At 45.5% G+C, this 13165-nt stretch overlaps 1 protein-coding gene across 1 annotated transcript in view; it reads left to right on the top strand.

Annotated features, from left to right (window-relative positions):
• LOC8034220 (serine/threonine-protein kinase DCLK1) overlaps nucleotides 1-13165 on the top strand; it is a 43060-nt gene that overhangs the window by 129 nt on the left and 29766 nt on the right. The gene's annotated exons all lie outside the window — the stretch shown is intronic.

Raw genomic sequence — 13165 nt, 5'->3', positions numbered from 1 at the left:
TTGGGCCGTCCGCCTCGCTTTTTCGCGTGTGCGAATTCGTCGCTTTTCTTTCGTGTCGGGAAGTTGTCCATCGAAGCGTGCGCAAGCATCCACGGGTGCCGCTGACTCGAGATCATGCATTCCCTGCCCCGCCAACAACGCATCTCCCGCCTTGATTCTCGGCGAAAAGTGTGCTGTGAGGGCTCCAGACTCGGTGACGGGGACCGAGCAACGGTTTAGACCGATGCGTGTGACAATTAGGTGTGTTCGCAACGTGCTTGGGCCGTAGTCACCTGCACCCAGTCCTGCCCTTTAAAAAACGAAACGGGTGCGAAACAATAGCGAACATAATTTCCGCGTGGGCAGCACCGGTCGCGACGCTTCTGGAGCTTCCACAATGAAAGTGCCAGTCTTTGTTTTTTGTTGTTCTTTTCGCTTGGGTGACCTTCAGTCCAGTACGCGAGCGACGCAGCACATCTACCCGCAGCGTCGGCGTCTCGACTTCCTTTTTAGCGGCACTGCCGCTCTCGATTTCGCGTGATTCTTTTCTTCAACTCATTGTGACCAAAGTTGCTTGTGTCAACATTAGCGGCGAGAGAACAAAGAAAATAAAAATGCTTTTGCCACGGTACCGGCGCAGAGCGGTCGACTCGGCGAAGCGATCGAACCCAACTCGGCGTCGATTCGACATCGTCGCGTTCTGTCAGGCCGAGCCGACTTTTGAAAGTGGCGAGCGAGTTGTCGGGAGCTCGTGTACCGACCGAAAGCGCGGATCCATGCCGTTTTCAGCCGTGTGCTCAAAGTGCAAGAAAAAGAACTTGAGCAGCGAACGCGCTGAGCCCTCGCTAGCTTGCTGTTCCCGATAACCGCTCGGGGATACATATGCTGACCGAATCCGAGCTTCTTATCGAGTCATCGTCCTTGTAAAACGCGCGCCTTTTCGGTTGAGCTTTAACACCCCAAAGCCCTTCACTCTTTCTTAACTAGCAAAGCTGGAGGCAACCATGGGTGAAATCGCGCAGAAATAGAGAGGAACAGAGGAGAGAGAAGAGACAATGTTCCTTTCTATTTGTGCGCAATTTTAGCCATGTTCAATCATTACTAACTCGCCCAGTTAACCTCCTTACAATTGGAGGAAACCACCCGAGCAGGGAAAAAAAAAATTGGGGGTGTGTGTAGTCTGCCTCAACGGGCGACTTGTTTCTCAGCTGTAGATAAGAAATTTAGCCAGTGCAGTCGAACCGTTAGCCTGGGGTCCTTAACATGCATCACGCAGTAGTGGTACACGACCACACGCTTGTACGATGCTCATCCAGATCGAAACGCCCGGCAGGGAAGGGCTTAAGTAACCCGCTGTTCTTAACTATCCGGTGAGCTTATCTCCGGCGGAGAAAAGCTCGCTGCAGAACTGTCCCATGCGGAGAAAAGCTCACCTACGGATAAGAATGGAGCGTTAACTCAAGTGTAATACGTTCACTCGGCTGAAGTATGCTGGAATGCTTCATGCGCATGCGGTCATTCCTCAATTCACTAGCAGAATTTAACACGGGAGGCACTGCCCGATGAAAATAGAATAAATTTCGAATGCTAAATAAAAAATGATGGGGGGATTTTGTTTATGAAATTACCTTTTATGTAGTATACAAGCACTGCATTATCAAATCTGCACATTTCACCATTTGTTTAAGGCTGCGGTCCCACGGCGGCCATGACATATGACGCTTTCCGCACGTTTTCGAAATGCGATCGTGGCGTGTTCAAGCTTGCTAAAATTATGTGTTATATATCTTCTTGTAGTGTACAACATTATCTTTTATCTGATGTAGGATTTGTTTTCCTAGTGCAAAAAGCTAATTCAGAGGGCACCCGCGAACATTGACCTTTTCGGCAAAACATGGTTTCGTAGTACAGTGGTACAGGGTGCACTATTGGAGCAATTTCTTTCAAATTTTCGAATGTTATAGAAGAAGAGTGCGTTCATTGTCAACGGAGGCCCTTTTTTCGTTTTTTATTTTATTTTGACAGATATTTACTTTAGAAAAATTGACTTCGCGGAAGCACTTCAGTCGCGAAGTTTTGGGCGCCTACTTGGTCATTTTATTTGAAACTTTTTACATCAGTTTGTAATTATGGTCGAAAGAGTTACGCTAAATTCCATTGTATAAGGGCTTAAACTTTTTTCGGAATGCTCACGTGAAAAGTGACAAAAACAGTTAATTTTGGCAAACTTCATTTGGTAGTACGGTGGTACAGCGCTTAGGGATTGACACGCATGAATAAAATTGTAGGCCCGCAAAGAAAAACATATTCTGCTTTGCAAAGCGAGGCCCTTTTTCTAAATTTCACTTATGATTTTCCATAAAAAAAGTTTGAATATAGGTGAAATCACGTATTTGTTGATAGTCAAAAACGAGTATTTTGACCCCTTTTGGCAGACATTTAGGCAGATATTTTTAGTACAAAATAGAGTTTACTGTCCCAGGTCCTCACTATTAGCCCACATTGTCACTAATCGAGCCTATTTATTAAAAAAATCATAAAACACACAGAAAATACAAATTGGATGTCTGGTTGCGCCCTCTGTGTGGCGGTGGCTGAAATGTGACTACGCGAGGTTCAGGAAACTGCCGAGGATGGCGCTGATTCCAGCTGTGGTTGCCAGCTTCGGAAACTGGTTGTACACTTGGCTTCTTCCGTTTCTTGCAAAATAACGTGCTGGAAAACTTGGTCGAAACTCGTGAGGTCCTTTACAACACGGTACTTTCTGCTAATATAGCTTTTAGGAAGAATTTCAGTCGTTTTCATATTGTTAAACGATTTTTTTTATGCGAGGCTCCACCGGTTCAGTTTGCTGAATAAATCGTTCACGCAATCGATATCGAAGTTTCAAATTACCGAAATGCCAGAATCGCCAGTTCCGCGTAGATATGCAGCGTGACGCACGTGCTTCTGGTGCATGTACACGTACGTGTTTGCTGCGTGGTTCTTCGGTTGCTGCGAGTTTTCGCGTATTTATTGTGCGCTGCTTACCTCCGTCTGCGCACGCCTCTCATCCTTGTAACTACCCCTGCTATGTTTGCCTAGCGTGAAGTTTGTGTCTGTCTTTTCGTTCGCTGACTAAGCTCGTGTCGGTGTCCTTCCTACTGGCTGCTGTTCGTGTTTGCGTACCGTGTGTGTCACTTTGATTACTAGGTCCCCTGCTTATGGGGCGGAGCAAGCGGTGGGCGTCGCGCCAGGGGTGGGTCGTGATTGGGGAAACAGCTTAGCGCTTAGCAGCCGACGCCGACTTCGGCGCGTTTCTTCTGCGCACGCGCGTACTGTCATTGATATCGCTACTTCGCGCCGTGACGATGCGCTGATCTACAGGCCGGTCGGCGCTCGCGTGATATTGTTGAAAATTCTCGAGCGTGTATTTACGTTTCGAAAGCCATAATAGAATTAAAGTGGGCATTTGGCCGGCAGCCGGCATACCGTGGCTCTGAAAACAGATTGCTAGGAGTGCCCTCTCATTCGCTGGTTACCACGCTGGGTGCGCGCAGTCCGTGCTTCTGGCCGCCCCGGCCGCCCAAATGCGTTTTTCTGATGATTGTTTTGTTTTCAGTAAACAGACAATAGATTCCTGCTGATATTCTCCTTTATAATCTTCACTCTTGACAACTCTTTAGTGTTCGAAGGAACTCCGTCAAATTTGACGATAATGCATGTGTAAGTACAACTGGAACCTCATAGTTGCAAGAATACTTTTCCTGGATTGTCTGCATTAGAGTGCCTCCATGTGCGCTTCGCGCACATGAAGGCTCCCTAGTCTGCACCTTTCTGATAATATGATCGGTCTCCATAAATTGCACTTCCCCGCTTCGGGAGCACGGCCAGCGGTGGTTCTCTGTCGGTCATCGAACCTCACACACGTGAAGCGTTGTCAAAGCTGTGATATACCGGGCGTTTTATTATTATGTTTTTTTGTTGTTGTTGTTTTTGTTTTGTTTTTTTGCTGAAAGAAATTATACTTTTGGTATTCCCGGGGATAACATTATCGGCTGCGGCGGACGTAAAGGAACGAGCGTAAATTGACAGTTAGTGGCCTAATAAACTAAAATTTGCCATTTGCGAACGCTGGAGAGGGGGCGACCTCCTCTCCCCCGTTCGCTCCGCTGAAGTGGAACAGGGTGGGAGGAGCTCCCACTTCGTTCTTGACCTGTCACCGACTACAGTTGCGAATTCCACTTGTAATTTTGGAGCGACGACGAGATAGAGCTGAGTCATGTATTGCGTTCTCTGAGATGAAGAACGCAATGCGCGCGGAGTTGCTCCACGTATGCACCAGTCACCAGTAAAAACGACCTGTCCTCCGAGGAGGTCGAGCGAGACGCCGGCGGACATGGGGGTCGGTCACCTCACCGTCACCACCGTCTACCGTGCCTTCAAAAACACGGGGCGCAATGTGTTTCTGCAGTATAACAAAAAATTGAACAAACAAGGTGCAAACTTTCATTTTTTTCCTAAGTCTGGTTTGCAGGGCTGAACAGAATACAAAAACGATACGCCGTGCTGGGATGACGTCGACTACAATGGTACACGATCATAACAAGAGCACAAATTTTGCCACGTTATTTTGCTACAGTGATAAGAGCATATATATATTTGTCCGCGATGCAGCAACAGAGACATTATTTCCAAATTAGAGTTCGAAGTTAGCCTTCGATGCTAGCACTGACCAACTCACTTCACTCACAGGGTGAAAACGTGAAACTTCGTATCATTCGGACAGAGATCGAAAAATAACACGCACCGCTTCAACTTGGACACCCCAAAATAATTAACTTTAGTGGATCGCACGCAAAAGCTTCGCGTACGCAATAAAATTGCCCGTCAGGAGTACGGTTCCGCAACCAAAATCAGCATATGAGTCATCAAATTATGAAGAAAAAGCAGGTGCGAGCGTGCCAAAAATATTCGACATTTATTGTTGTCAATATTTGTTTTTCTATCCACGTGCTTATGTCGCCGTGGAAAGCCGTGAAACTCCCTATAAAATTATTTTGGGCAGTGTTTCCGACGGTGCTCGCTCGATCGTAAAATGCCGCTTTGTTCCTACTTTGGCGAATCAAACAAGGAAGCCACGTTCACCTACAAATTAATGCCCTGTCCACAAGAAGGGAAATCGAAATTTTCGCTTCGTTTTCTTTTTTTTTTTTATATTCTTCTCTTCTGTCTCTGTGACGTCACGGCGCGGTGGTGGCGCGTCGGTCGCACTTCCGGTCTGGGGCTGTGGGCAGAAGTCCCCATGCCAGACGTGTATTCCTGCGTTGTTTTGAAAGGAACCAGACAAAAACCTGCCTTCTCGTCAAAACGCCGCGACTGGGGCCGTACCAAAAGTGTCGAGAAAGGTTTGAAGGTCAGTTTTCACGTGCTCAGTTCGTCCGAGAATCTGGATATGTGCCCTGAAAAGGGAAAAGCAGACGCCGTCGGACAACGATTGCTTGGGCGGGAAGCACTTTGGGTTGAATTCACGGATACTTGTGGTCATCAGATTTATTTGTTTTGTTCCAACATGAACGCCAGAAAACTGTCAAGTTGTGCGGACCACCTGTGGAGTACGTTCAGTGCGTCTTCAAGTTCAAATGGCCGCCTGATTGTTCGAATTGTCGTCTGCTCTTTCAAACGTTTCTGCTTGTCGTCTGCTCCCTTCGACGACGCCGGTCCGTAGACCAAATGGTGGCCCGGTACTTGCGATAAGAAGTGAGTGCAGGCCTCAAAAGACTTAAATTTGAAGGTTGGTAAGCAGGCTCGATGTAAACAGTAGATACAAGGAGATGTTGGTCATTGTTAGCAGTGACCAACACCGATGCCTAATTCAGTTGGTCCGATTCTGCTTGCGATTTTCAGTATCGTCGTCGACCATCTCAGCTACGGTTCACGCTTTTGCAGCCCGAGCGGCGTCGCGACTGAAAATTCCGAACGAAATCTCATCATGCGAATCAGGCTTTAGCGTATACAATCTGCGGCGTCCACGCGGAATAAATCGCCACATGCCACATTATTCACGCGAAGTTTTGCGGTGTAACGAGCCTCGGTAATTTCGCTGACGCCGCTCAAGATAGTCAGACATCGCCAGGAAGACGTAGAACCAACAATTCGAACACGGAAAAGGGCAGGGGGACTCACACCGAAGCCGACAACATCGCATTTCAATGGTTTGTTTATGGGCGACGGCGAGCTTCTTGCCCACACCCCTATCGCGCATGCGCGGCGCCGGTGGCGTCCGCTAGGGGCGCTCCGGGCGCTGCGGTTTGTTTGTAAACATGAGTTGGTGTATAGGGTATGAATTATTATCCTTCCCTGTACTCTCGCTGCGACGAACAGTCCGATAAACGAGTCACCCTATGACAAAGATGGGGGTCCCGAAAATCTCCTAAAATCGTGTTTGTTCTCAGAGACACATCCGTGTGTAAGAAAAACCGCGGCCCTCTCCACGAAGCTTATACGGACATTCTTGATAAATAGCGTTGACTTGAGGTTGAACTTTGCATTTGCTTTGCAAACACAAGCGTGACGTCACGTGCGCATCCCACGCGACCCGACTGAAGTCTGAACTGGTGCACTATGTGTGGACAATGGGGCATTATTTGGACTTCCCGGCCGCGACGACCTTGGCGAGGGAGGACAGATGGGGGTCCCGAAAACTCCTGGAATCGTTGTTTGTTCGCAGGGACACACACATCCGTGTGTAACAAAAAACGCGGCCCTCTCCACGAAGCTTACACAGGCATTGATGTGTAACTACTGAAGATGCCTCCCGCAAGGGAGGCGAAACGTCTAATGAAATTGTTTTTTCCTGTTCTGTGAAGTCGGTGCTTTTATTTTAATTATGTTACCAGTCGGCCTGTGTGACCAGTGCTCATTTGAAGAATCGCCTTTGTCTTTCCTGAACCCTAACAAAAACACCCTCATAACATTTTTTTTTACTGTTCGGCTACGTTGGCATAGCCTATAATCGACATAATTTTTGCGAAAGCCTACTTTTATTTTATAATTGTCTCTAACCATTTCTAATTGAAGAAGTGACAAGTATAATAATTATATTATGATTTCATATCAAAATTCGACGAACCGGGAGATGCGAAATTCCGTGAAACAGCTTTTCACAAAAATATCCGGTGCCCGAAACTTGCTTATATTAAAATGTCTAACATGTGTATGTGTTCTAACACAGAAGATGAGTGCAATGTGGAAACTGAATGGCCTCACAGACAATTGTCAACGAGTTGGAATTTTTGATGAATTACCCTTTGTCGAGTCATCCTACTACCAATTGGCCTCTTCAATCAATTGCCCGTCAACAAATATTGTTGTTGGTTTATTTGCCATCTGCCATAAGGGGAGAGTGTGGGGCTCGTCAAGCCGACATCTGCCAGCATTTTCATCACGCCTCCAGCGCCTGTACCGACTGACGCCGACGAGTTGGCCTAGAAATAAATACCCACGGACTATTCTATAGCCGCTAAATATCTCTACGCGAGCATGATTTGTTTTCAAAGGGGCACCCGCCTGTCGGTGCTTCTTTGAATTATACATACGTCACGGTCAAAACGTTCCGCAGCTAATGAGTGAAGGCCGACCAACCTATTTTGTCCAATTGTCCGTGTATGGGAGATGAGAATGCCACTGCGTCAAAGACAAGACGTGTGCGAGCGTTGCTAAAAATAGAGACCACTATCGATGTTTTAGTATACATGGTTTCATTCTTAGTCAGAGCGCAAACAGAGGTTAGATGTCACGAAAACACATACACAAAGACAAAAAGCACTTTATCACGGCGCATTGTGTGAGTTGTTATATTAGTGGGTGGAATCACCCAAACAAAAATAGTGAACGCCGTGGCGTTTAGGTGTTGAGCTGTTGGTGATGCTTGATCGGCGCAATGTGTCGGTCGAGCTCCAACTGCAGGGTGATATGAGGTGGGGCAGCTCTGTGGTTTTACTTGTTGTTTATTCTTTTGTCTTTCTTTTTTGCGCGAAATATTGCGGATCACAACAGCTAGGCATCTTCGTCCGATGAAGCTCTGTTTTATTGATGGGCGTTTCATCGAATAGTGGACATTTCATTGAACACCGCTTCATTGAACGCCAACTCATCAAGTAGCTTGATCGAATTACGTTTCTGCTATCAAATTATTGCAGATATAATAACTACGCTCGTCGTATTTTGTAAATAACGGTAGCCTTTGGCGAAAATTGTGTTGCATAGTTAGTTTCGGCCGTCAGCAAATAGTGAAAAATATCTATCTACCTATCTCTCTCTCCCTCTCTCTCTCTCTCTCTCTCTCTCTCTCTCTCTCTCTATATATATATATATATATATATATATATATATATATATATACAAAGGCAAAAATGCGTACTGTCGGAGTTACTAATTCGAAGTTTACTACGACGTTTCGAGCGGGGACCACTCTTCATCACCTAATGAAGAACGGTCCCCGCTCGAAACGTCGGAATAAACTTCGAATTAGTAACTCCGACAGTACGCATTTTTGACTTTATATATATATATATATATATACATTTTACTAATACAATGTCTGGACATTTACACTTACCAAGTAACCATTTCCAGCTGTGATTTGAGACTGTGGTGCGCTTATCCCGCTCTTATTTATTTATTTATTTTTTCTCCCGTTTCTGGCCTTTTTAGTATAGGCTTCCACCAGCTCGCTTGCGCGTGAACTCTAATTTCAAGTGAAACAAGTTTGTAAATTAGGGTGACACTATATAGGTTTGAAATCCTATACCAATTTTATTGCCATTTGGTGGGCCACGTACGAATCTTGAAATATATCTTTTCATCCAAATAATCGATTAGTAAATCGAATAGCGATTCGGACGAATTTACTACGACGGGAAGAACGAATTTGCAAATCTCATGGCAATTAGGAAATTTCAGCCATCCTTGGTTTCCGATTGGTCGCACTCAGTAGCGGCTCCCTCCGCACAGAGTAGCCTCGAGTCAGAGTCTCTACTGACCGGCCAAAAAAGTGCGGCGCTTCAACTGCTCCCGCCCAGACGACTTGATGTATTTGTATACGCCCATGACATCGGCCGCGATCGGCGGTTGAGGTTCCTTTAGCCGACGCAAGCGTCAGCGGACGTCTCATATTTCCATACTCTCATTTAGCTACAGAAACAAAAACAACAAAAAAAAAATCATCCAGTTCATGTTCACTATGTTCACCACTGACAAGATAGTCGGTAGTCGACGAGTTTCCGTGCAAAGCCGATCAAAACGAGGCACCAGATCAACGTTTACCTCGCTTCCTTTTACGGCTGCCATCAGGAAAGATCTGGCTTGTCGCGTTCCCTCAACGTCACTCCGAATATTGTTTGTGCCCCGCGCACCATCCTCTTGTAGCAATCTTTTTATCGTCCCCATGTGATTTCTTTTTTATGTTCTTACCGGTGTTTGATCTTAATTCGGTCATTGAAATAGTTTTTGCTGCCGACCCTACCATTATTTTTACCCTCTCGCAGCAAAGGAATATTATGCCGGCATTACACACGAAATAAGAATGTAGACACTCCGTCCCATATCTCAAATTACATCGCAATGTGTTTACACAACTGTAGTGCAGAGGTACGATGAGCAGGGTCTGAGAAAATATTAGTTTCAGTATTTTCAAAAGAGCGACGAAACAAAATAAAGAAAGGACCGCCAATCGGCAGCGCGTGCAAGCATAGGCAGTGGTGACAGGAAGCGCGAGGTGTGTCTTTAGTACGGCCGGCATCTAGGGCCCGCTCAGATGTACTATACTGTTACGCTCATGAACTCACGCACTGTCCGAAGATGTACTCTTTTTTACTCGTAGGATTGCAACGCTGCGGAATGTAGGCGAGTGATTTCAGAAAGCGCGTCCTACCATTTCTACGCGCGAGTGCTCCTGCAACCCAAGCATTGTATACAGTTACGTCCTCGCGCCCGTGCCTTGGCCAGCCCCGTACACAACTTATGCAGTATCGAAAAAGCATAGTTCAAAATTGACGGTCCCACTTTTCCATACCGCTTCAAAACCCCATCTCGCTCAAATCACTTGGCAGCCGGACAATTTTGGCAGGGGGCCTCAAGTTGGGGATTATCCGGTACATTGTCCTCCCAACAATGAACGTGGGCGCGACGCGCCAGAGGGTGAACACGTGAGAGGAGGGGCGTAAGAGTGGAGAAGGAAACTCAAGGTCGCAAGCGACGGGAAAAAGGGTTTCGAAATTGGCGCCCAGGTCTTGCAGCATTTGCTCACACGGACAGCCAACGCCGCCCTGGTGGTTCAACTAATGTTTTGTTCAAGATGGCCGCCGTGGTACCGCAGCCTCAATTCTTACCTCACTCGAAGGGAATATACGAAAGGGTCTATTTCCTCTATCCCGGGTACGTTGGAATTAAATGTGGTAACACTCATGTGAAATGGGTTGACATAAAAGCAGAAAGAGGCTACAGCCAGGGTAGAGAACAAAGATCAAGATGATTTATATTGCATTGCTACTACCAATGCAAAAAGAAGTGCATTTAAAGAAATGGCGCTGCAACGCGCTCCAAGTGTGCAAAACTGTGGTGCCAGAACAATGAGAGGAACTGAATTGTAGCGCGGGTTATTAATTAAACACCGTCATGAGGAGTGAATAAATTTGCTGTTTAATGGCGCAGCAGCTTTAAAAAGGCTATAGTAGGCCACCACTATGAGGTGTAGAGGAAGAAGAAATAAATTATTTCTTTTCTTGATTTAGATAGTAATAAAAAATTAATCAGTCCATAGCATAACATCTTGTACTTAGTTGTTTTTGTTTTCCATGGTTTGGTGTGTAGAAAGGCTGTTCATAGTTTTTAGTACCCTATCCTGGGCATTGTGGGGTGTGCTAGCAGAGGGCAGATAATACATATATAAACAAATACAGAAAGAACATTGATATTATGTGATGCGGAAGACATCATAAGAATAGCTAAAATGACATTTGAAATTAATTACAAAAGAGCACTTCGTAATATGGAAATGGGACAGGTATCCCAAAAACACACACCAGTGTCAATCAGGCTAGCCTGCACCAATTATTCCGTAGCACGTTTCGCGAGGGAGCAAAAGAAGGTCGGAGGAAGTGCACGGACAATCCACCATTTTTGAAATTCATGGTTTTAGTGTTTCTGATACGAAAGTATGTTCGCAATCCACAAGCTCACGAGCAACCGTGGCAGGCTTTCGATTGAAAGGCTCGTGCCGATGCACGTAGTGTGTGCACAACGCACGTTCGCTACCAGTACCTCCCAAACCAGTGATTTCTCAAAAAGGTGTATTACAGCTAGTTAGTTGTTTTAGTCTTCTGCTCTTTGCCAAAAAGATTGTGCAGTTTCAGGTGATAACCTCTGGGGCAGGGGGACGTGGAGATGTTTTTACGAAGGATGACGCAGCGCTCGTGTTCAATCTCTGTCCCGCCCGTTTTAGTCGACGCAGAATATTCCCCACCTGGACCTTGCTATCTAGAAGGCTTGGGTCAACTTTTTCCGATCGATTCCCAACTCTAGGCATGGAATTGGGGTGCTCCATCTCGGGGAAAGCGGCAGTTTGTGGGGCAGGGAAGAAACCCGCTAGCCCTAGGGCAGTATTTGTTTGTTTGCTTATTTCGGATAAATGGACAACTTGCTCTTCTCCTCGGGAGGGGCGACTCTCCTGACCGACTTCCTCTAGCGTGACCTTGCCCCTGGCAAGTCCCAAATTGATGGGACGACCTGGCCACGACTTGGGATCAACACCCGGGCAATTAGCCGGCTTTGCCGCGAGCCGACACCCTAAGTGGAGCACGTCCTTGGGGCAAAAGGAGGCGTGGCTCGAGTCAAGTTCACGCGGGAGGTGCGCTAGTCTGGAGGTTGCGAAAATAATCTGAATGAGAGGAAAATGCCACGTACCTCAGCCAAAAATTATGGATCTTAATGTTTAGAAGTATTACTGTTACAAGGCTCCGCCTTAATGTTTTGTGTATGAGGGAGGCATTAACTTCTGATATTAAAAAAAATATGTGTGTCCTAATCGTATGGATAAAGGGAGGTGAGAAAGATTGTGCAGCAGATTTTGAGGTTCACTGGGTTAGCGTGACACAATCGATAGTGCGATGTAAGATAGTCTTTGGCGTATGGACATATTTTATTGGTGATGTTTTCTGGCAAATCGTTGATGTATAATAAAAAAGAGAAAAGGTGCAAGGACTAAGCTTTGGGGTGAAATCGCTTAATTTTCAGATGTCGCCCTTTCGTACGGCGCTTGCATGTTTTCTTTGAGAGCACCACCCTAGATACTGCCAGTTGTTAATTCGCTGCAACTATACAGGGTGCTTAATTTTAATTCAAACAGATGCATTTTTTAAAAAAAGAGCGGGGGAATAAAGACAAGTGCTGTTTTCATCATGTATTTATGAGGCTCGCTGCACATTAGATGAGGGGATAATCGTCATGGTAAGTTGAATAATTAAGTAAATATGTTAACCTTTTAATTATGGATTTTAAGGGTCATGTTGCAATCGCAGTATTGATGTTAATTACAATTAGAGGCCAGACCAGTTAAAAGAATTTGAGAAAGATGTTAACTGATATCTTCTGACATTTCTTTTTTAGCTAGATTGAAAAATTGTGTGCAAAAGAAGTGCTGCACGCCCTGCCCACATTAATACTTAGAAGAGTGACATTGCCGTTTTAGTCACATCGTCATTTGTGTCATCTGACCAAGGACAACATGTTGAGATAGTGATGACATGAGTGAAACGACAGCATCACTCTTCTAAGCGTCATTGTAGGCAGTGCCTACGGTGCGCCTCCTTCATGCAATTTTTAAATCTGGTAAGAAAATGTGAAAATTTAGTATTTAGTACTCACAAGCCATGGTTTTTCACTAATAATAATTGCAGTCAATACTGCAATTGCAACATGACCCCTTAAACCAATAATTAAAAGCTTAATTAGTGTGTTTTAATTAATTACCTTATCATGACGATTATTTTCTCATCTAATGACTGCCAAGCCTTATACAAATTAAATACCCTATATAGTAATTCCCCAGTACTTACAGAAATAGGTGCAGAACAGAAACTGTGGCCCCAAGTAGAAGGGAGATGATGCATGTATCGCGGGAAAAAAGGGCACTGTAAAGTTTTTTGTA

This window comes from Ixodes scapularis, unplaced genomic scaffold, assembly GCF_016920785.2.
Source record: "Ixodes scapularis isolate PalLabHiFi unplaced genomic scaffold, ASM1692078v2 PGA_scaffold13__105_contigs__length_92229423, whole genome shotgun sequence".
NCBI lineage: Eukaryota > Metazoa > Arthropoda > Arachnida > Ixodida > Ixodidae > Ixodes > Ixodes scapularis.
This window is presented reverse-complemented; position numbering and strand designations above follow the sequence as displayed.